Source organism: Strix aluco, chromosome 1 (genome assembly GCF_031877795.1).
Source record: "Strix aluco isolate bStrAlu1 chromosome 1, bStrAlu1.hap1, whole genome shotgun sequence".
In the NCBI taxonomy this organism is placed as follows: Eukaryota; Metazoa; Chordata; class Aves; order Strigiformes; family Strigidae; genus Strix; species Strix aluco.
The window spans coordinates 10,430,055-10,455,877 of NC_133931.1; positions in this window are offsets into that span (position 1 = coordinate 10,430,055).

Here is a 25,823-nt window from a genome sequence, read left to right on the forward strand (position 1 = left end):
AGATGTATATTAATCCCGGTTTGGTTCAAACTGATGAGCTCACCAGAAAAAAACAAAACCAAAAGCTCAATGCAGACTGTAAATTCAACACATTTCAAGAACCAAACAAAAGCACTGCAGTGTAGTGCATTTACATCCTTAGGGCTTTGGAAAAGCATATTGTTTTTAAAGGACAAACACGCTAATGGATTCCTGTTCCTTCATTGTCCTTCTCTGGGCAAGCCCCAAACTAAGAGCTTTTCACCATCCTCTCAAGGAAGGAATGTCTTGTGGGAGATGCTTGTTAAAATCTTGGCAGTGTATCATTGCAATGCACCTTTCCAAACAAAACCACAAACCTTATGATTGCTCCATGGTGTTTAATGTGTAACAAGGAGTTCTGCTGCTATTGTAAAAATACCAGCTGACTTTTAACAGGACCATTAATTGATACTGTATCTTATTAGAACTCTTGTTTAAATGGCAGTAAAATGTTAAACATTCTTGAATGTATTAATAAAGAAGGGCAATTAGACATGCTTGTTTCAGGAGTCTTGATAAATTAATAAATCTTGAGTTAATTACAGTGCCGGGCACTGAGATTTAGCTCTCAAAGGCTGCAATCAGTACATTTCAAAAGGGACTCTTATCACAGTTAAGTACATGTGTGCAACAATAGTTAACTGGCATAGTAAATCTGGCAGGAATGATTGTGAGGGATGGCAACTCTATAGTTCATTCTATTCATTATCTATCATTAATTTTTTCAAAGTTTAGATGAGATCAAGTTAACACTGAAATCTAAACATCTCCAGAGGTGTAGGGTGAAGTCTGGCCACCTATCATTTGGTACCATTCATTACCAGATGATTTTATTCAGAACCAAGTCACATGAAATAATAGGTGACACTGTACATAAACCAAAGCCACTTCCCACCTACCATTTTCATCTCACTCTGTCTCTGAGGTGGAAGAGCAAAGTGATTAGACTCATGGCTGAATATAGACCTGAAATGCTGACTGCTTTCTTATTGGAATCACTTGCTCTAGAACTGTATCAGTAAATACAGGAGCTGTTTGTGTAAATCTTGGTATATACATGGTGACTCACCTTTCATTTAGCAGTTTTTAGTAAGTACATACATTTTTACACATAAGGACTTTGATACAATACACCCATGCTAACATTCTGCAAATCTTTGTGCTGCAGTTTTTATGCCTGTCTGCCTGAACATCTGGTCTGCTGTAATTGGTGACAATGTTCTAGTTGATTTTTAAAGGTGCTTATTGATTTAATCTATACATTTATGGGTATCCTATATCCAGTAGTAATGCTTAGTAGCCTTTCTACTTTTACAACTGTTTCACTCTCTTTGAAATGTTGAGTTATTCTCTTGAACTTTGCCTGTACTGGCTGAGACCCAATGGGACTATTCTGCACAGTATAGGGTAAATAGTATGTGGATTATTTACTTTTTTATTTATCTGTTCAATAACACCCCACTCTCCCTCTGCTCCCCATGAAATTCTCCAGAAATCATTGCTTTTCAGACCTTGGTTTCTTAGGTGGAATTTAAATAAAACTTGATGGAAATGCAGAGGGGAGAGAATACTGGCTCCAGCTGTTAGGGCACAAGAAGCCTGGACTCCATACCACTATTCCCAAAACTCAAAAGCGAGAGAAGTAACGCTTTGAAAATATGTGTGTGGTTAGTAACACAACAGTTTCAACAGTATAATTCTGACATGATGCAAGCTGGAAATAACCCCATGCTGAGTACAGCTCAGAGTGTAAAATTCAATTTAAGAACACTATCCTGCCATAGTCATGAAATTTAAATCATACACATTGCACTGTCTTTTCATACTAAGGATCATTTTTTGACCGACGGAGCATGGATTTGAAGCTGAAGGACAGTACAGGGGGCAGAACGTAAGCAGGAACCTTTCTTTTAAGACTGTGTGAAGAGGAACCAAAGACTTCTATCAACTTAATGTAACTGAAGACTCAGTAAAAGCGGATAAACTGTATTCCTCAGGAATAAGCATGGCAAAAATTGACCCACAAGCAATCATATGGAGATCACATTTTATTAATTCTGCTCTTTACTAGGCAACTGCCACATAAATACAAAAGCTTAAGTGAGTCTTTGCTTCAACCATTTACTAGAAAGATAAGATTCTTAAATGAACTCATAATAAAAACCCTTATGAAAGACAATCAAAAGAAAGGTTGAAAAATCTTGTTTCAATTTTTCATAGCAACCTTTTCCATCAGCTCCTTTTAACGAGATAGTTATTTGTGTTTGCATTCAATAAAGCCAGAGGGTACACACTATATTTTGCTTTTGGGAAGTTATCGCTTTACCTGGGTGTTCTTTTATTGATGCCTCCAAGCTGGAGATTGCCTTTGCTAGATTCCTGCAGTAACTGACAGTCAAGTCTGATATAAACTATTGTTCTGTGTTAGCTATTACTAAAGTAGGGCCAATTGGTTTTGAAGCCAGTAGAGAGATTTCTTCTCTCTCTTTCATTCTTTGAATGCAATGACTTTACTTCAGTTTTACAACAGTCTCCCTGAACCTGGGGATCTGTCCTAAGAAGTTTACCTTTGAAAGGGGTGGATGAAGAATGATGATTATGACTTTAAATTCTAATTGTTATAGCTTAGCCTAGCAAAATGACAGCAGTGTGGATAGCAACAGGGTCATTTCTGTAATGAGAAAGCCAGTGCTATTTGTATTGTGTGTTTTTTTTATGATTAGAGAAGCAAATCTCAGCAATTTGTGAGAAAGTTAATTACTTTACAAATGCGCTCAGATTTGCTCGTCTGCAAAGCTGTATGCCAAAAGATGTTTACCCAGGTCTTGCCTGGTTTAATGGCCAGGCGATCAGCACAATGTTGATGCAGTGCAGAGCTGTGGAGGGAGCCCTGGACTCTCCCTGAGTGGGCGGCTGCGAGAGCACTATGCAATACTGCCTCATGCAGAAACGTTCGAGTTTAGTTTAAGTAGGTGTCTTGTTTCTGTGAGTGTTCACATCCCCTGTTCCCCTGACTTTCTAAAAGCTGAGATCAGGAAACCCTTGCCTCATTTTGGGGAAGGAAACCGCCTACTCAGTGCTGTATTTGCTCTGTTTAAGGTGGACACTCCCCCTCCTGCTCCCTTTATGATCCTTGTGTCTTGCTGGCTGTGCTGGGATGCTCAGCTGGTCTCTGCTGTGCTGGGCACAGAGACAACCAGAGCTCTTGGACTGAACAAATAGAGTTAACCTGCAGCTTGTCAGGCATCACCACGTTCTGTGTCTACTTGTTTCTACCTGCTTGTGCGGATACCTGTTTAAACACTGTTTGGGAGGAAAAGTTAGAGTAGTGATGATGGAAGTTACCGTCCAATGCACTGTATTTAAAAGCTACAGTCCCCTGTTGGAAGCAGACCTGTGCGTAGTTTTGTGCCCCAACACCACCCACAAACCAATGGTTTGAGCCTCTGCATGAACTCATCCAAGTATTATGGCAGCTTCCTCACTCCTAACCAAAGAAGTCTGCACAATGCTAACATACAGTCAGTGAGGCTTACTTGTAAGGCTATGAGGTATCTTTATCCATATTTATCAGAGGGTCTGGTGATCTGCAGTTGAGGAGAACAGAAACGGAATTGTTCAGCTGAAGTGAAACCAGCTGATGCCTCTCGCATATCACAAGGATATTGACAAGTCCTGTAAGAAGCAGCTGAGGGTACTGGGGTTGTTTATCCCTGAGAAAAGGAGGCTCAGGGGAGACCTTATCGCTCTCTACAACTACCTGAAAGGAGGTTGTAGCAAGGCGGGTGTTGGTCTCCTGTCCCAGGTAACAAGTGTTAGGACAAGAGGAAATGGTCTCAAGTTGCACCAGAGAAGGTTTGGATTGGATATTAGGAAAAATGTCTTCAACAAAAGGGTTGTCAAGCATTGGAACAGGCTGCCCAGGGAAGTGGTGGAGTCATTATCCCTGGAGATAGTTAAGAGATGTGTAGACGTGGCGCTTAGGGACATGGTTTATTGGTGGACTTGGACGTGTTAGGTTTACAGTTGGACTCAATGTTCTTAAAAGTCTTTTCCAATCTGAATGATTCTATGCGTCTATGATTCTATAATCTTTCAATTAAAACAGGAAAGTGCCAGCACCTCTGTCCTGTGAGCTCAGGTTGTCCCCAACAGCGCTAGCTTTTAGGTCCATCTCCAATGGCAGCATCAGGTCAGGGCTCTGCACTGTCACCTGGCCTTATCTGAGTTGTTTTAACCTTCTTTTCTCCACACACTTATATTAAAAAGGGAAATATCACTTTCAACCCAAACGCTGAATAACAGTGTCTTTAGCTGAAAAGTGGAAGAAGAAGAAAAGCTGTCTTCTATACCCAATGTCAGAATTACTTGCTTTCAGAGGTGAGGTTTCTCTGACCAGTTCATCATACCTCATTCCTATTGGAATTAAATTAGCAATTCATTTTAAAGCAGAAAGAATTGAGTGCTGATTTTCTTTAAAGCCTGTATTCATTTATACAACACCACTTCCTTTGTCTAATGCTTCCTTCAGCTTAGCCACCAAGGTAATGAATCTCTGGGACAATTTTCCAAAGCTATGACAATGTATTTTATAGCTGTATGCCTGATTTCCATGTCAGATCTGACAACTCCCCATTTCAGATGAATCATCCTGCTGATGACAGAACAACAGAAGTGAAACCACTAAATGCACAGGAGTTCATGCTTTGGCTTTCTTAAACCTTTGTTTTCTTCAGCTCACTTATGTCTTTGTACTGGCTGTGGCCTCAAAACTGAGCTCACTTAATTTCTGTCTTAGAAGGTAGATTTTAAAGTGAGATTGCCCAAGCAATTTTCTGCCTGCCTGGGAAATATACCCAGGCAAGTGTCCCTTCTTCCAGCCAAATTTGAAGTGAAAATGGACCTGAAGTGGTGCTTTTTATTTTATACCCAAGGGAAGAGGATATAATCAACAGAGACAGTGCTGTCCCGAGCACACACTGCTGTCAGGACCTCCAGACAGTGCTGGAGTAATGGTGCCAAAGTAAAGGTTAAAATTAAGAGCTTCAGAAACAAGATTAGTTCATTAAGGGGGCTCCATCACTGAGGCACATAATCAGGAAAAGGACTCACTGCTGCCCGCAGTGAGACCTGCATGGCTGCAGATCTACAATGGACTTATGCTACATGTGTATGGTGTATGCTCCCCACATGCTACGTCTTGGGTTTGAGATTAAATCTGTGCAAGCCCCGCCCCAATCCCCACATCTTCTCACCCTGATTACTAGAAAAAGACACATAAGTGTGAGGGCCACACTCATTTGAGTAGTGGTGTTGCTTCAGCTGCGTGTGTTGTTCTGTTGTGCTGCTCTGTGACATTGAACTCGGACACTGGGAGAAGTAGAACTGTCACAGTGCTGGGCACAGAATTCCCTTGCTTGGCTCTGAAGGGCAGTGCCAAACAGCCATCACAGCTTCCCCTCCTGCCTGTGACACATGGCAGACACTGTGCCAGATGGAGCTGAAAGGAGATTTTCTTTATAAAACCTCAGTAAATCTGCCCTCTAGCAACTGCATGCATCCATTTTGGAGTCTGCAAGGGAGAATGCAAACCTTGCACTGTGGTCAGAGTTCCCTCAGGCTCTGAAGACGTGCCACATCTGGCTGTCATATGGGACACTCACATATGTGTGACTGGTTGCAACTGTCTTCTGGAGGTATCTTCTTAAGTACACCAGTGTAACTGTGAACAGGGCTGAGAAGCTTTGTGTCACAATGAAGGAAAATGAAGCAAAACTACCTACTGCATTGCAGAAATCTAGCAGAGGCATTTCTTTCAGCTGGAAGAATTCCCATGGGACTAGTACGAATTCACCCACTTTTAAAAATTATACTCTTTTGTGCAGTTTTGGAAGCATATGTTTTGCTGGGCATGGAGTCCAGACTCCTAGGAAGATGAGCGATAAGCCGTAATAGTTGCATCCTCTTAGGAAAACTGAATGCCAACTAAGGAAGTTTTCCCCATTAAATGTTGAAGCTGACAGTTACAGCATGCTGTGATAGACTGTAATGTACCTGCTGAAGACAAGCCAAATTGAAGCCTGGTGGAAGCTGGTGTCTCCCATACATTAGGGGACTTGTACCCACTTACACAGGATCACACTGGTCCTGCCCGGAAACAATTTTAGAATTCCACAGTGATCACATAGAATTACAACAAATGAATTCACTAATGTCCCTAAAACCACAATGGATGCTGGCAAAACAAACAGACAGATGTTTGATGTAATAAATGTTAAGCCACCTCTTGTCATCCCTCTGTCTGTGAAAGGTTTCTTACTCCATATTCTGTGGGAGAGCCATTCGAGTTCTCCACTTAAAACCAGACTGAAATGTAATCTCTACCCTAGATAGCCATCAGCAGGAAGGTCTCCAGACAAATTAATAGGTTAAAAAAGGAGAACATTCACCTTAAAATCAAATTCACCATACACTTTTGGTCTCTCCAGCAAGCTGGTCAGTTTGAAACAGTAGCCAGGAGCACGAAAATCTAGATTTATTTAAAGACATCTGGAGTTATTTGTGCTTTTCTTTGGGTTATGTTTCAGAATTCACAGCCACCAAAAATCAGGCTTATGCGCATGGTCCATGTAAGCTGTTTTATACCACACATGGAGGACAAGGACCAATCCCATGCACAGCCACTATGCTTTCCTGTAAAAGTCCTCAAACACAAAGCTGTTATCAACAACATTATTTCTCATTTTATACCACCTAAATATTGCTCACTAATTCTTAAAGCTAGATTTCACCTCAGATCAGGGCACTGCCATTATTAGCTCTATGGAAACCAGGCAGCAAACAGAAAAAATGTTGATGATTTTCCATGATGCAGGTGATAATATTTACCTAGGTATTTAGATTAGTACTACCTCATTGGTACTTATGCACAAAAAAATTGATGTGATTAAGTATATGAGTCAAAATACAGTTTTTGAATTCAAGGATTTTCTTTTCCTTCAAAAAATGGCCAGCTAAGCATTCAGAAACAGATTGGTTTAAAATTATGTGTATGCCCTGGTGTGCTGAGAAATATGAAGCAATGACATTTGCAGGGTTATGTCCTTTTCCTTCACTGGATGGCCAAGCTGTAAATGTAAGGCTTCAATCTGTGGGGCAAAATTAACCCAAAGTTTAGAACAGAGCAAAGATCGACACTGAGATCTGCATTTTTAATATCTCGTTATTTCAGGTTGCATAACTGTAGGGTTTTGATTCAAGGCCACTGCTGGTTTAATTTCTATTGAAAAGCATTCATGCTTTGAGTGTAAGCATCTTTTTACAAGATATTGTAATAATATTATCAATATTCATACTGAGAATTTATAACTAGCTTCACAAGTTTCACAGCCTTTAAGAGTTATTTACCTTCTGGATTCTGCTGTTAAAAACCTCTGCAAATTGCTACACATCTTTTGAAAACCCCAGCCTCTTATTGGTCATTTTACATTGGCAGCAGTCAAATTCTCTGTGCTGTAAGCCTTCTGGGCATTGCAAGTTAATGGCTGAAACTGAGTAGCAGTAAAAGAATGATTAATGGAAAAATCTCATGTCTCCCTGTCGAAGCTGACTCAAGAGCCATGCTCATATAGCAGCAGTTACAATATTTCTTAGCTTTGCAACCCCTAGACAATGAAAAATGGCATCTTATATATTTGTAAGATAGATAGTTCCCTTAATATTGACTATTATATGAGAAAATTGTGCTTTAAATAAGGATAAATATTGACATATTTTATTATGAAAATAAACTTGCATTTGAGTCAACATGCCACAACTACCTTCATTTGTGAATTATTGTTTAATCATTATTTAAATTTGGGGTTTATTTACTAGAAAAAAAAAAGGCACTTCAAAAGCAGATAGCTTAAGAAGCCAAAGCAACACAGAAGTAACAATCATCCAAACATTTAAGAAACACAGAAAGTTAAGAGTGACACAAGTGGGAAAAATACTGAGAAGGGGTTTTAATGAGAAGGAATCATGACATGTTAATATCTCTCAAAACATGTGCCATTAGCTTTGGGTTTAAAATATTTCATGTAGGCAGGTTCAGAAAACATGTGTGTGAGGTTCCCAGGAAACCACACCAGACTTTGAGTCTCATCAAACCCAGGCAAGCTTTGAAGGGTCATAGCTGTGTGAGCATCATGTAGTTGTCTCAAAAGGTACCACAGTCCTGGTGACTGCATTGCCATGAGCTTGATGACCTCTGCAGTCCCACACCTTGCTGAAGACAGGAAAGGAGTTTCTGGTGTGGGGTATAGTGCTGTGCATGGGTCCTGGATCCAAACATAAGATTACAGAACAGGGGGCCTTCAAACTTGGGACATACTGTATTATACTGATGATATAAGCTAGACCCCAAGTTTGCTGTTGACATGGGGATCTTTTCCATTGACCTAATGCTCACTGGATTTCTTTCCCAGAAAAAGTGTCTTGTCTTGTCTTATTTTATCTTAATTTACTTTTTTTTTTTTATTTTTTTTTTTTTTTTAATTTGCGCTAGCATTGGAATTAGGCTGGAAATGTTTCTTTCCATCGCACAAAAAGTTTTATGGTTTTAAAAACAAAACCCTGTTTCATACAGAAAATGACCCTCAATTCTTTGGTGCTTTGTGTACAAAAAGTGGGCAATAGGTATTGTGCATTAATCCTGTGGATTAAGGGACTCAGAATACAGGAGTTCAGTCCTCTTGTGATTACTGAAGACAGATCTGAACTGAGGTTACTGGTTTGTTCTGAAACTACTTTCAATGTCCCACTCTGAGCAGACATAGGACCCCAGTCCTGATCTTTGTCGATAGATCTTTCCCTGGAACTAACACCTCTCTGTTAAAAGGTTTTTTTCCCAGACAGGTGCTGTCATTTGAACAGCATCCTTTCTTTTCTCAGTCTATAAAAAACCGTTTAATTAAAGACATCTTGAGCTCCTTGGAGAGCACGAGTTCTCATTCCTAGCTGGCGGTATCCTCGCTCTCATCAGAGACAACTGTCAAAAGAAATGGCAGCTGCAGAGCGAAAGGTGAGCTTCCATGTAGGGAGCACCTAACTCTGAAAGGCTATCCACACACAGACCTGGAGCTTTATTCTCTTTAACAGTGAGAGGATATTTTGTTTTTAAGACATGTCAAGATCTACAGCATTTCTTCAACAAATTGCAACAGAGACCTGGACAGAGGAATGGACGCTGTGGTGAGGTTCAGGTGAATATCCAGATGGCAGTATCAAGTCTTGTAAATACTACAGCCTCCAGTAAAATTAATTTGTAAGCCATTGGCTTTCTAAAGGCCACATGTCTACAGTTACTTCCCCCCCCCCCCCCCCCTTTGTGCCAAGATACATTCTTTCAAGAAAAAAGTATTACTAAGCAAAGGGCACCTGTCTAAAATTACTAAGGCTCAAGTAAGAGATTTGCAGATCAACTTTGCTGCCCTTTTCACCTTGTGGTAAAACTATATGCTTTGCCTACTGAGAACAGGAGAACATGCCCTTGCCTTGATTTGTGAACTTTAAAAAATGATGAAAAAAATATCTGGGAGGAACTAGAATACAAAATTGGCCTTCAGCTGTGAAGGTTTTATTTTTCCCATTTTTTTAAAGAAGAAAATGAGGATGTCATAAACATATCTGTCTTTATTTATTCTTCTGGTCCTCTGTTTTTCCTCAAAATAATTATTGCAAGATTTGTTTATGCTATTTATTGATTTATACACTAGACAAACCCAATATATTTCCAAAAGGAAAAAAAAGAATTCATACTTGAATTTGTTTATTTCAATTGTATTTAGACCTAGTCAGAAAATAGAATTTATAACCTACGTGGAATTGTGGAATATCTGTATTTCATTTTGGTCTTCACTCACTATAAAAAGACTAACTATCACTGATGGAATAAAATGTTGCAGAATAGTTTGATTTAGAAATACCTAAACATTCTTTATTTTGACACTGAAGTTGAATACATTTTCTGCTGTGAAATAGCCATCTGCCCACCTCCTCTCTATGTGTGTCTTCTCTTGTGTGACTTTCAAGTGAAAAAAGATTAACTGTGTGACATATTTTTCTACTGAAAATAATAATTTTATTAAAACAGCTTCCATCAAAATACATAATTGCCAAATGATGCTCATTAAGAACCTGATTACATCTTAGAGATAGTAAAAGTAAATTTTTTTCAAGCTGATCTCCTACAACTGGTGCAAGAAATTCAGGAAAGTCTCTGCTGAGATGGGCATGACCCATCTTTGCTCACATCTCAGACCTTTACCACTGCCAGTCTGTGATATGCCTCTGCAACTTCTGTCATGTCTCACGTGCTGGATCTCAACAGACTTAAATCACAGCTCACACTCTGGTCACTATTTGTTGTAGTGTTAAGCTGACAAAAGATGAGAACAGCTATGCAAGGCCAATGTAGATATTTGTGTGCTGGTTGCTGCAAGCTCTTTTTCAACCTATTAGGAGAGGATCATCAAAACAACAAAAGAGCTTGATTAGTTGTCATTATAAAACCAATGACAAAATACCATTTCCTGCTATTGATAAAACCAGTCATAAAGCTAAGTAAACATTTTGGGCTTTTGCAGTGGATCTGTCATCATTCAAGTGTGCCCAGTGTTACTTCTTACCTGGTGCATAAACTGCTAAAGATCTGGTTCCTGAAATCCTCTGTAATGGAAGACATCATTAAGTAATAATGACTGCATTTTTACTACAGTTTATTTTGTGACAGTGAATATTATTATGACACTGCTTTGTTCCCATGATAATGTCAGCAAAATTTGCTGTGCATTATTGTACATTAAAAATCACTTTTCCAATAAAAATATCTTTGCAATTGGAAACATCAGAAAAAAAATATGTGAAGGTACAGGCCTCAGTTGTTTTTAGTGTATGTTAACCATTGCCACTCTATGCTGTGCATGATAATTAAATGCACAAAACAGGACCGAGGGTCAGTGTTGTAAATGTGCAGCATTGCTCCACAATTTAGAGATTGTCCAGTCTGCTGATGTCCTTCAAACCTGTGATAATAACTCTTCAGCTACTGCAATCAACTGAACTATGGCAATTTATTCCATTGAAAGATTTCTGCTCCAATTCAAATTGTTAAATTCCCCTGGGCTGGAGATAGCTGAGGATCAGTCTCTCATGCTAAGACAAATTCTCTCACAGTACAAAATGGTGCAGTTTTATGTACACCAGTTCTTTCTTCCAACCAACTGTTCCGTGAAAGCAAGTAAGCAGCTTGAAAATCCAGAAGCTGCTTTTCTTCCCCCAAAATAAAAGCAACTTTGTTCATCCCAGTGTGTTCATTCACCTCAAGGAAGAATTTAGCTCTAGTTAAGTCAAAATCAGTCTAATTTTTTATAAGACCAAAAAGCTCTTGTGGGGCATTTTCTAGAAGTGTATGTACATGTTGCTCTTGCAAAGAGCGTGGGTGTCACGTAATGGTGTACTTATACTTGTACCTGCTTGTTTTGGATGCATAAGAATCATGCACCTGAGAAGCTTCCAAATTTTGCACAAATACAGACTCTCCAAGGAGCTTAGCAGACACATCAGATACATAAAAGTGGTATTAGGGCGGTACTGTTACCTGGGTTTAAAACAAAACAAAATAAAACTGCTTTGCAGGTTGTTTCCTTTTTCCTTCATGCTCCCTACAACTCTGTGCAAAGTAACCAAGGGAGCAAAACCAGGATATAGCCACTGACATGAGAGATGGCTCAAAGTGTGACAATCAGCGGAGCTGGGAAGCATTTCTCTCTCATGAAGTAATGTGTGCTGATAATCCTAGATACCCTTCAGCAGAAAGAACAGCTTTTTATAGGGCTCAATTTTCTGCTTTGAATGAGATTTGCTGAGTGTCTGGGTTACTGTGAACCATGGGAGACATTTTCAAAGGCACCTCAGGCACCAAGGAGCTCAAATCTAAAGAGACTTGGTAGTTCCTGGATCCTTTAGCTGCTCCTGAAATGTTCTAATTAAAAAAAGTATAACTAAAACCTAGAAAAACCTAAAAATATGAGAAAGCAATCCAAGCACTTATATGGGACAAGTGATATGTGGTGTGGGGACAAGATGTGCAGCAATAGGAAATAGGTCAGTGTTTTAAAGCACGTAGTGAAAGTGTCACTATTATTATTTTTTTTACAATGACTTTTTGAACTGAAGATTGCAGGTAATTAATTAATACTGTTAAAATAAGATCTAAAGCTTCTCCCCATGTATAGTGGCAGTCCCTGCAAATGCTGGCAGCAGCAGACTGTGCCCAAACCCTGTCATTCCCAGGGAGTCCTGTTTCCCCTTGCAATGCTCTGCAAAAGATGCTTGCAGGTCCATGAGCAGTTTGCATCGCATCTCCATGCACTTGGATTTCACTCCATTTTCAGTGTGTTAGCTCAACTTTACAGATTTGAGCATTGGTGCCTGGTGTGGTGATGACTGACCTGGCACACTCACCCACTGGCTTTGAGCACTGAGCGCATTGCACCCAGAAGGAGTCAGCAGCTGATCCAGCAGTTGCCTGCTGTTTATAGGAACTGCTCACAATCCCACAGTAAATTGCCAGAAAGCTGCTTTCATGACAGACCACATTCCTTTCCCCCTCATCGCTCCCCTATCCACACGGCGTAGCTGGATTTCCAATTATGGTTGAACACTGATGTGTCTTTTATACCCCTTTTATTTTTGTTTCTAACCTCAGAAGCCATTGCCAACCTGCTCTTCTCTTAACTAACCATATTCTTCCCTCATCAACATGAACAAGTGCGGCACTATTGAGTCCTGTGTAAATAGCCACAGTGACATCTGAAACAACAGAAATGTTAGCATTCACTTGATGGGGGTTTTTAACAACATGCTTGGAGATGTCGAGGGTTTGCTTTACATCTGCAGCAAATTCACTATGTGATCTGTTGATGGGTTGCAGATGGCATCATGAGCCACTGCTTGCAACAGAAGTAACAACCCTGGTCACATTTTACCACATTAAACAATTTACTTGGGTGGTAATTACATAGCAATTAACTTTGCTGCCTCACAAATGCTATGTGAGCAGTCTGTCTTTTTCAGTTTTTTCTTCTCCATCAGCTTCAGTCTTTTATCTATAGCTGGGTACAAGTGTTCCTGCCAGAACAAGCTATTAGGAAACGAGGGCCAGCCATGATCTCTTTGGGAAATAATGTCTGCTCCTCTGGGCAGGACTGGGAGATGAGCTACCAGGGTAGTATTTTAGCTACCAGTGGATTACTGTTACCACTTAAAGGATGGGCTCCCTCTTGATTGAAACATTTGATGTCTAGTCAAAATCTATTGCCCAGACTCCTTCTGAAGTCACTGGATAGACTGGTACCTCAACAGGGTGATTCACTCCAGCTGTCTATCACTGAGGTGAATTTCTTGAGCTGAACATAGAGGTGATGTGAATAAGATGCTACTTTTAGATAACTATATGCTAGGTGAAAGGAGCCCTGTTCTGCATGGTTACAATCCTAAAAAGCCTAAAGAGCATATGTGGAGAAAGTCTTCACAATGAACAAGAGCTTGACCTACCGGTCTTAAACATAAGTTTTCCTTACAGGTGATAAGATGAAGTTGCTCTCTGGTATTATTAGGCTTTATAACCAAGAAACTTATAGTGGAAACATTTGTGTGGAAGTGAGGGTGGTAACAGTCACTGGGACACTGTGCACTGTGCTCTGTGGTAGATTCCTGAACACTTGACATGAAGACTGGGCATCTTTCCAGAAGATGTGTTGTAATACATACATATGGTGTGCTACATATTAATGGACTGAGTACTATGTGGTCATTTTTATATTGGATGGCCATTGTAATCTTTCTGGAGCAAAGTCTATGAAAAATTTCTTACATATATATTTTTTGCCTACAAGTGTTGCTGTGCATTTTTTTTTTTTTTTTTTTTTTTTTGCACAGCTTGATTTCCTGACAATAAAAATACATACAGAACCTTTTGAACACATAGGCTATCTAATGTTGATCCAACTTTAGGGTCTGGTCCTTAGATTGTAAATCTTTAGGGCATATGACACATCTTTGTTGTGTTAACATATTTTCATCACTAAAATTATTAATAACCATCTCTAAAGAAAAAAGGTGATCATGGAGGAAGGCGTTGCATGAGGACAGAAGTGATCCAACTTCCATTCTACCAGAGGTTTCCTTTGTGATTTTGTTTGACTCAGGTTCAGCACTTCTAATGATTTTAAGACTCCTTTTGAAATTGGTAGGAGTCTGATTCATAGCTGAGCTTCAGGCTATATAGGCTGCATATGGACTTTCTACTACAAGAGTGTAACAATTCCATCAGTACTTGTTTGATATCTACACTCAATGATGAGCTACTATGGCTGTCTGTAATCCAGAGCTGCCAGACCTTTGCTCCCTAATCAGTCAAGAGACAATTAGTCTCAGTTCATAGTCTGACACCTTCAGTAGGAGGTCTGAATGTGATCTTTTTTTTTTCTCATTCCTCTTCCCTTTCTACACAGACTGTAATCACATTATGTGTAGACGTTTCTAATTGCAGATGCAGCTTTAATTGCTACTTTAGCATAACTAAAAGCCAGCTACACAGGGCAGTCACACTTGATAAATTTCTTTCAAAGGCTTTGCCATTTTGAGCAATGTTACTGGACATTGTGGAAATGCCTACATTGTACAGAATGGACTGTAAATTGATAAATTTTGCCATATGGAGGTAAGGTTGCATCCGCAGAAGACAGGAGTTTAAAGTCCATTAAAAGTCAGTAGCATTGTTGTTTTATAATCTCCTCATGTAGTTTTTACTATTCCTGCCCATCTGTTCTGACAGAACTTCTCTATGTTCTGAAGAAAACCCTGAATAAGATATTTTTTGAGTGCCATAAACTTAATATAATCTAAACCCTGATTACAGTAGGGTTGTGGTTTTTTTACCTGTATTTAGATAATTACTGTGCCAAAACTGCAGAAAAGTAAATGGTGTGCTGACTGCTTAGAAAAATAGACAACTTAAATTTTTCTCTCTTTCTAATATTTAGCAACTGTCATTTAGCTCTATGGCATCTGGAAAAGAACAGTCCATCAGAAGCTGTTAACATTATTTTGATGATATGTTTCCATCCCTGACTATCTTGCTTGCTATACCAGCTGCTGGCAGCACTAAAATACAACTTCTAAGTTTTTAGAGTTGTTATTATTATTATTATTATTTTCCTAGTGTGATACACACAGCAAAAAAGTTTTGTAATAGACAAGTTAATCTGAAGCTGGAAATTCCTTTGTGGCTTACATCTTCCAAAATTACAAGAAGCTTCTCAGATTTATGCCAGACACAGGTCTGGAAAGAGGTAAATATTGCTGAGATTACTACTAAGCTACTTGAGCCATCACTGCTGATGGAGATCAGAGTTTTTCCTAGTTTATGTACAGGACTGGCCAGGATTTTTTTGTGGAAATAACTGTGTTACAGAAAATTCAGTTCTGTCAAAACCGACCTTGCTACATTTCACTTACAGATTGGGCCAACTAAATAGAAAATTCTCATTTGTTAAATTGAACTGAAATTTTTAATGTTCTATCATTTTGAGATTAATCCATTTTTGCCTAAGATTGTGACAACATTTAAGAGATGTTATGTGATAAGTACTTTTTGCTACTTACCTTTTCTTTACAAACTAGTATTTCCTCACAGGATACCATAGACATCCTAATGTACAATGATTTAAGGTTTTGGTTGTATTAAAGTAGTCTGGACTTCTACTATCTGAGTATCTAACCAGTCAACATCACTTAGGCCTTTTACAGTGAAAACCAAGAAATTGCCTCATCTTCTAGATCCTTATGTGGTCTTCATTAATATAGTGTAAGGTCACATCACTATATTCTTCTCAACATCCATGAGAGGCAGCAAAATGATGGTATTTCTGTTTCACATGTGAGAATTGAAGGCTAGTTCGCAGACTTGCTCTCTGTACAGGAGTGTGAACTAGAATAGACAGCAAGCTATCCTGCATGCTCAGCTAGCTGCTGAGCTGATTGTAATGAAGTAAGAAGGAGTTTAGGCTTAATCCCTGTCTTTGCCACATAGCTGCCAGAAGTAAGAGAAATGTAAACTGTTTTTTCACCTAGGCCAAGTTAGCTCTTCAGGGACAGAGGAGCTTCAAATCCAACCTCTGCTTGATTTGGAGCAGGGCTAGAGCGTCAAGTATCCCTTCTCCAAAGTGAGTGAAAAAAACCCCAGTCCTTCTTCTGGAAGAGTTCCACTTTATCTAGAATCACTCTTCACCCCAGCAGCATCTGGACCCCACTAATTCAGTGAAGGACCACAACTGTTAGGATGCCTATCTCTTACTCCCTGTAGCCTCCTGAATACTTTCTTACATTATGCAAAGTTGTACAGCCTCATGAAAAGAAAATAATAGTCTGGTGACTCAAGAACTCTCCTAGAGCTGAGCCATGATACCATGTCTCTGCTTTGGTCTGGAAGAGTGAAAAGCTGTGTTTCTCCTGACACAGGGATAGGCTGTAATAACTGGGTCATGAAAATGAAAAGGACTGATTAAATGAAAAGGACTGTAACACTATACTCGTCCATGGCTTTTCTGGAAACACTCTAGAACGTGACTTTGTCCCATGACTGTATACGAAGAGACTTCCTCTTCTGCTGTGGCCTAACCACCTTACATGGCTGAGATTTATAGACTGAGATGAAACATAGGTGTGACAGCTAAAGTGTCAGTTTGGAGAGCTGTCTGTACTGCAGAATGTCCTGAGCTGCTTCCTGCACTGATGATACCAGTGTTACACCAAATGTGGGTATGGGGAGCATAAAAGAGCATCTGAAAATTTGACTCTCCTTCTCTTGATTTCCGATCACTGAAGGTGGAAAATATTTTACTCACCCTGACATAGCTTCAGAGCAGCTAAGAGAAACAGGATGTCACCAAACCTGTAATGAAGCTTCCATTGCTCATAGATCTTCTCCTCTACCTGAAAAATCCCAGTTTAGAAAACCTGCAAGATTGCTCTACACTGGAGTAGAAAAAGAGAATGAAGAAAATAACAGGAGGCACGTGAGGGGGCAGATATGCAAGGAAAAACTTCATTCTTCTGTTTTCATGATGCTGTCACCCAGCTTAGCTGTTTGTCCCCTAAAATCATAAGATTATAAATCATAGGATAATTCAGGTTGAAAGGGACTTCAAGAGGTTATCTGGTGCCCTCATACATGTCTTATACCTCATTCAGACATTATCCTGGCCTAAGTGTGGCAATCTGTGAAATAACATCCTCCTTATTAGGTGTCTTAAGTGCATTGCGGTGATTTGCATGTCTCCAATCTGAGACATAATCCTGAGGACGTTCCTGCTCTGATGGAGTAAATACAGCCTTAGTATTCATAAGAAGTTAGACATTAAGATAACATTGAATAATCTTTTAACTGTAAACAATGTGGTCACAAGATTCTGTGTGAGAAGACAGGGGAAGGGCAATAAGAATTCACATCCGCGTTATGCATGTTCCCTAATGTATTCATGGCCAGAGGAAGAAAGTTATGCATGGATGACTGCTTAATGGCTCTAATTCAAAAACATAAAAAACCCCCATGTGAACTGTAAACACATGACTAATTCTGTTGGCCTTAATCCGAATTTTCTTAGTGATGCCTCCTATTGTGTCTATATAATTTATGCCTATATCTCTAAATAATCTGCATATACGTAAAAGGAAGTAACAGTACAGATGGAGTAACCATGTAATTCTAACCATCTTGTAGAAAGCATTGCATGTCTATGTTTGTTTTGTAAGCGTAGGTTGCTGTGTAAGTGTATATTATTTACCGACTTCATTCCCTCATATGCTATATAACTGAAGGTATTTTAGAGATCTGGTAACTTTACATTCATGCCATTTAAAACTGAATAAATCCCAGTGAAATAATATAGAAAATTATGCAGCACTGGAGGAAGAGGGACAGGCTGGCTGCATTCCTTATATTCATTAAGAGTCTTCTCTTCCAGGCTTCAAAAATGTAAATATGATGAGCTCTCACAGGAGTCAATGAGAATTTAACTGCATGCAGGGTCAAAATAAAGGTCTGTTTAGCTCAGCATCCCTCTCCTGACCATCTTGTGCTCAGTGTAGGACAAGCAAGATATTCTTGGGACCATGCATGATATTCAGGAGAAGCTCCTTATAAGAAGGGAATTATTCACTGGATCAGTGCTTGCTGAAGGAATCAATACGGATCATTTTGGGGTAAGACATGGAAGGAAATAAAAGGAAGTGCCCTGGAGTTCTCATCTTGCTCTCCTTCACTCTCTTGCTTAGTTTTCAAACAAGCTCCTTTGCTGAAATAAACAAAACCAAACACGAGAACAACAAAAGCAGCAAGCCAGATAGGGCCTCTACTCAAAGTATATCTGCTCAGCTACTTCATTTTTTCATCACATTCCTTCTCAAAACTCTCCTTGCCTGCTAGTTTCCAAGACCACTATTTCTTTGTTCTCACACTTCTGAATCTTGATTTACTTTGTCCTCTGCCCCTTGGGGTACAGGGCTATTGTTTTATTCTCTTTGTACAGTGTCTCTGATTAGGGAATGCCTAGACAAGGTATTCCCTAAGGTTTTTTCTTCTTTCTTTGCCTCTGCCTCAACTGCTCTGAGAGGCCTTGAGGTGAAAGTAACCTCCTGGCCCTCCTGAAGCTTCCCGGACATGATCCCTTCCAGCCTGAATTACTCCCTGATTTTGTGAATTTGTCAGGGCTGGATTCAGCAAGGAGAGGGAAGCAATTAGCTGTATCTAGCCCTGGTTTCTGCATCTTGGGAACAATCACTCCAGCTTGCGATGAAGCACAATCTCATCATGTCATGACAGAGTCTACCGTGTGGTTGCTTACATCTGCTCAAATTAACATAGGGTTGGGTTCAGTTGGCCAGACGCTGACACCAGCTGTATTTAGTTCTCACAGCCTTGGCAGGTGCAGTAATTCGATGAGGTTAACCACCAGTTAAAGGGATGCAGAAACCGCTTCTCATGTTTCAAGTTATTATATTTTGTGTGGTAGGAAATGTCCCTTCTATCTGTATGGTTATTGATCATATCATTAAAACATAACAGTGACTGGAAACTAGAGCTATGTGAAAGAATCAGCAGTTTTATTTCCCAGAGTTATTGTCAGAAATATCACCTCCCATGCCCTCTTCATCAGGTTTGTATTCAGGTGAACCAAATATTTCTAAATTTAAAGAGAAAATGCATAACAACTGATATGCATTGAATTTTTTCTTTTTTCAGGCACAAATTTAGCAAGGATGAAGGAATGATCAAAATCACAGACTATTCAGAGTCAACTTGAAACCTATCTCAGGTATTTACTGCTTTTGCAAATGTTAGCCAAAGTTTTGGATCAGGAATGAAGTAAAAACCAACTCAAACAGCTCCATTCCATCATATTAATAACAGGAGTGTGCAGGAAATCCTGAGCACAAATCCTGTGTTTTTCATCCCAGTTGTCCCTATTGGATATTTCCTATTTTAAGAGTAGCCTTTGAGTCTTACGCTTCATCGTTTCTTCACAATTGATTCCAAAACATGTAAAATTCTCACTAGAGTAGATTAGAGCCTGATCCACAGACCACTGTATTGTTAGGAAAGCCTTTCCCATTGGCTCAAAGCCTCTGGAGGTGGCATACTGAGGTCACTGTATAAACACCATTTAGCTACTTGATCATGGGTGTTTCACTGACAGCATGATCTCCCTCAGTGGCTCTCACCTCCTTTTTCCTACTCTTGGTAGGAGGGAGCTACCTTATTGCCCCTGGGTATATCACTTTACACAGTAGTACCTTATAATGTTGTGCTACATATGTAGAGCATCACTCATGTGGTGTGACCAACAGCCCTTTGGCTGGATTCATAAGTTTGATGGTGTGCAGCTTTCCCAAGTTATCTTATATCTGATTTATGTTTAATTGTCTTTTTTTTGCAAAAATTTGTCATGTTCAATTTCTAAAGTTATGATTAAACAAATTAATAAATTTCTAAAGGCTACTAATTGCTAATTAACCCAGCATGAGAAGAGTCCTGGTGAAATGTGTGCTGTGTGTCCCCATACATGCCAGAGCTCTCACAGGGTTCACACAGTTTGCTCACTAAAGCCAGTCCTATGAATCTTCATTAAGTCAGAAATTATAGGCACTATCACAGCTCTAATTCTGGCTTTCCACATCTGTATCTGAGATTGTGCATAGAAAGCATACCACTTCATTTCCAAATAATTTACAAAGGGTGTATTTTTCCCCACTGAGAAGTTGCATTGTAACAGCAATCAGCAATTCAGAGCTTTCAATTAAACATTGTGCCATTTAAATGGCAGTAAAAATGAAATGGTAGAGCAGAATGGAAAGGAATCTAAAAGCAGGTGCAATTACACTCATTTTTATTTCAGACTCTTAAATTTTAATGCCTTTTATAGGCACATGAATAAATGAATTATGCAGGATTCACAACTGTTGGGAATTAATTCATACTGTTCCAGAAAGCTCTAGTTCAGCAGAGGTAGCAAAGGGAATAATAGGTTCTAAAGGCACCAGCTGTTTGCCATAGGTCTTCCAGTGATCTCAGGTACATGCCAGCAAGCTACAGCACCTACTGTGTGTCTAGGGATCAGGGGGAGCGATCCTACCATATCCTGACAAAATACATTCCTGCCAATATCAATGGGAGATAGCTGGCTTCTTACTTTGTCTCCGTGGAGAACTGGGGTGCCTCTTAATATCAGGCACACTTCTGCCCTATCCTCAAGTACTATTGACAATAGAAGTTGCTTTCCCTTGACAAGCGAAGTGCCATATCTGTGACCTTAGTAACTGTCATTATTAGCTCAGTTGCCTCTCATGAAGGTCCAAACGTTGATTTGCAGTTAGAGTCACACTGCATAAGTGTATCTGTAACTTGGGACCATTTCATTTAGGCTCCTTGTAGGTTGCAAATTTCCTTTGATTCAAGGCTGTTTACACCTAATGGGCTTTATCCTTGTTAACTGTAATTCTGGAGCTGAGGCTGCTTCTGTGGTCAATGGAAGTTTGAACATTCCTCTGAGGATCTTACTTCGATGTCCGAAGTTTGGTAACATGAATACTCCTCCTTTATGTCTCTGAGACAAAGGACATGTCTGAAATCACAGCTCCATAAAGAAGCACTGATTTGATTAAAACAAATACTTCGTTTCTCTTCTAAAGGTCTAGTATATCCATGAAAGAACTGGAATAAGGCTTGACCTGGGTTATTTTATTGTTTTAGGCAGGAATCCAACCCTTTACAAATTTTAGGGAACATTTATTGCTGATCTGAATCATACCAAGCCTCTTTTGCCATGTTTTGAGTACCCTGTGTCCTTACCAGTCATAGAAATGGAAGGAGCTTAGAAGCTCACATGGGATTTTCCACACTTTGCTTATTACACCTAGGAGCATATTACACCATTGCTCCCTACCAGTTTCTGCAAATAGCTGCAAATGCGCAGACTGCCTTTCTGAGCACTTCTCTGAAGTGAATCAGGGTTGTCAATGAAAAAACCTATTTTCCAGATGTGTTTGCAGCACATACATGCACATCATGTATTCAGGTATCATTTCTCAGGTGTGAAATAGCAACATAAGGACAGATGGCCACGACACTAGTTTGCAATGTAAGTGTTGTACCAGACACGAGATGCTGTTAGGTGTCTCTTGCTCAGCAGCCATCACCTTCCAATTCCATCATACCTTCCACATGCATCTGAAGGTTGGCTCACAGTGAACGTCTGGCACAGCGGACACGGAGTATGAGCAAGGCCATACCATGCTCCATTAACTTTGTCCTAGCTGAAAAAGTGTGTGAAGAGGGGACACAGGCTCTCATATGTAAGTGCAACTGATTCACGCAGCTGATGGGTTCAGTATCTGGTCATCTTGATCTATGCTAAAATGTTCACACAGGAAGAAATAGGAACATAAACAGGAACTTTGCTGCTCAGCTTTACCTACATCCATTAAGTCAGTAGTCTTTTGGTTTCACGATCTTGATTACAGACTCTGGAAAATGCAACAAAACCCCCTCCCACTCCTTTTCCTTGCCCAAGTTTATTCGATGGGTAAGGAACTGTAGACCAGCTGTGGTCTACACTGCATTTCTTTGTGTTACTGTACTTTTTAAAATCTTCATTATTATTCTTCAGGGCATTACACTGACATCACTGTCACTCCCATCACATCAGGGGAAACTGGCTAGATAAAAAGCTAATCCTGTCTGTCCTCTGTCTGCACTGAAGACAACAGTTTTAGGGAGGAATTACAATATGAGGCTATTAAAATTATCAAGAGTATCAGGTTCTAACTTTGCTAACAGCAGTGTAACTTCACTCCCTTTTTCCATAGCGCTTTGTAATTTATTCTCATCTGAGAATATCCTTGATTCTGGGGCTAGGAACACACATGGAGTTCACACAATTTGTCTTTGAATTAAAATTGTTGCTGCATCTCAGATGAAGAACTGAGATAGAGTTAAGAGGAACAAAGAGTCCTCCCAGTACTTCCCTCTCTTCCATCTCTTGTATTGAGATCAAAGGTCCCTGAAGTGTAACAATAGTTTACAGAGGAGGGAAAGGCAAATTTTCACCCCCCTCCTGCTGAGGCCTTTCCCTGATTTCAGGCTGCTTTCTGCATGCAGTCAGCATGATCTGTAAAGTAGGGTGCTCCCAGAGGAGTCCCAAAGTCTTTGATCCCCAACTACTATAGTTTCGCTTTTTTGACAACGTTGTAGTCCACGTTTGCATCCCCAGCCAAAGCACAATGTGCAACCTTTAACAGGAGGCTGGCTGATGCCTCAGGAGTTGTTCTCTCACTGATAAACATTTGGTTAAGGTAAAGATAAACAAAGAAGATTTTCTTGAGTGATAAAGGATTAGTGGCAGCCAGGGAGGCAGCTTTTTGTTGGTCATCCACTGAAACGTATCTTCTGCTCTTGCAATGGGATCTTCTGCAAGTAATTCTGCCCCTCTGCCAGCTGATCTGCAGCAGCTTTCTCCTTTGTGTGCATTTGCAAAGGGGATAAAAAATAGACCCACCTTGCTCCAGAAGACAAGTTATTCATCCGCATCAGCTCACTGTCACTCTCATCTCGGAGTTAAGCTCCTTTAGCAAAGGCTCTTTCAGAGCCATCAGCTCCTCCCCGCCACCCATTTACTCTGTCCAGGGAGAGCTCTGCCAGTTCCTACACAACGAAGTAATTCATCCAACCTACCCCAGGGGTGTGGGAACCCATCACCCAACACCTCTGTCAGGGTAAGTCAAGAGGAGCACACTGCTCCTTGCTCTGTCGTTTGTGAGCAGGACTGGGCAGGACTCTATCTCTGGGTAGAGACCAGGTTGTGTTATTAGCTTCACTGGGAAAGAAAAGTGCTCTGAATAGAGAATGAAGACCTGCTTTGTAAGAGTGATGAGCATATGCCCAGCTCCAGGAACTGCGCACATGTTTTCTGTCAAAATGTTTCAAGTGTGAGACTCCAATAAGTGTATTTTTATAATTTCCAAGGTACAGATTTTGTGAGTCAATACCTGTGAAAATCCTTCAGCTCAATTGCATTCTGGTGTTTTTCTCATAGGGAGAAAAGTGCCTCTTTCAATCCTAAGAGTCTACATACGTAGACTGTGCTGGAGCTAGTTAGGAAAGATTTCTTTTTATAGCTGTCCTCACACAGCTGACCTGATGTCAGAGCCATATTATTTCTTCTAGCACATCTGAGTTACGAAGATTTTATTTATGGAATTTCATCTCCCTTCCTGATAACAGTAATTTTAAAATGTCAAACTTTTGGAAGCACTCTAAAAAAAAAAAAAAAAAAAAAAAAAAAGTAACTGTGGCCTGTTTAAGAATAGCTCTTTCTAGAAGAACAAAGCATATGAAAATAAGAATGTACAGAAACCTGGTTTAGATAGATACACTTGGTTGGTAGCTCATTGACCAGTGGTGGCACATAAGTCTCAACAAGACAATACATGAAATGACTACAAAAATACAAAAATGAAACAGACACCCCATTCTCACAGCTGCAAACAAAATGGGAGAAATAAGAGCACTTTCAGTGTTCAGCCTGATCCTTATTTACTTCTAAATGACATGCCACCAAAGCAGTATTGCATAAAATTGTCCTAAGACTTCCTGTAAAAGGTGTTGGTTTTTGATTCAAAACAGTTGGAAAAACATATGTCTAAATGCACTGGAGGACCAGCTGTTGAGACCACTGTGCCACTTGAAGTCTTGGAGAATATAGTGGAAAACTGTTTCAGAACAGGCAAAGAAACAAACTCAGGACTGATCTTCAAATCAGGACTCAGCATGCCAACAGGAGTGCAAATATGAGTGTGGGCAAAAACTGGGATGCAAAGATACAGTCATAACAGAGAAGTAACAAAGACCTATAAACATTCTAATTTTGGTGCTTTTTCAATTTGGAAAATTTCACTGGTGAAGTGCTAAGGCTTGGACAACAGGGTCGAGCCAGAGTTGACCTATAGATGAATCCTGTATATTTTATAACTGATAACCATTGTGCTAGAAGGTATTGTCCTAAGTTATAACAACCCACTTATGCTGGTGTAAAAAGTGTTAAAGCATTGTAATACTGCAGCCTGAACAACAGGCCCCAAGCTGAAGCTGTTAACTTAGTATGTAATCATTAACAAAGTATGTAAGCTCGCTAGTGAAAGATGCAGCTTAGAATATAATCAGTAGTGAGGACGAAATGCTGAGAGAATGTATCCAACTTCCCTTGTTTAGCCTTGTTCAAGACTGAGAACCCACGATTTGGCTTTGTTAGAAACTCCCTTGGTCTCCCCCGCCAAGCCCTGGCCAGGCTTTGGGTGGAATCCAACAGGAGAATGAAACCAGAAATTTTCCATTCAGAACAAAGGTGCCAGCTATTCTGGCTTGCCAATCTCTAGTATATAAGGCTGGACCCGCTCACAGCGACTTTGGCTGCCTCACCTACAGACGGACATACCATGTAGGATTTCCCACTTGCCGGGACAGGCTCTCCAAATCCTCGCTGTAACCGGGGCTGCCCGGTGTCTGCAGATCTGGATGATGGTAACATATGCAAGTGATGATGTATCTTTCTTAATCACTATTCCCTCTCTCATGTAGTAATGATTTGATGCATTACCCTGTATTTTCCTATTTGTTGCTTTAGGTGCATTATTCTGTCTTTTCTTACTGCATGTATCACTCTGTTACATTATTTGGTTATCACCAGTAAAATACGCCTACTCTTTTCATCCTGGTGTCCAAGTTTAATTGGTATCCCTAATCAGCAAAACAACTGGTCAATGGCCACCTTGCTGAGGGAGCTACTAGAATAACAGAGCAATTCCAGGAAGAGCAATCAATGGCAAAAAGAATGTGATTTCAGAGGCATGCCACAGATTAATTATGCAATTATTAAACTCCACTGATTTATGTAGGAAGTTGTGTAAATGATCATTTACCAAAAGTATGCCATCACCAGCTGCTAATGGACATAAGATGAAAATGTGTGACTGAAGGCTGTGTGCAAACAGAAGAGTGAAGAAATCCCTCTTTTTATGGTTTCTGAAGGTAACAAGAGACGTTGATAAAACACCTGATAATGAAATGCTATCAGGCTGTTGACTGGTCTCAAAGGAAAATCTCTGAAAACCACAGGAGTGGAAACAGTTATGGAGACTTGGAA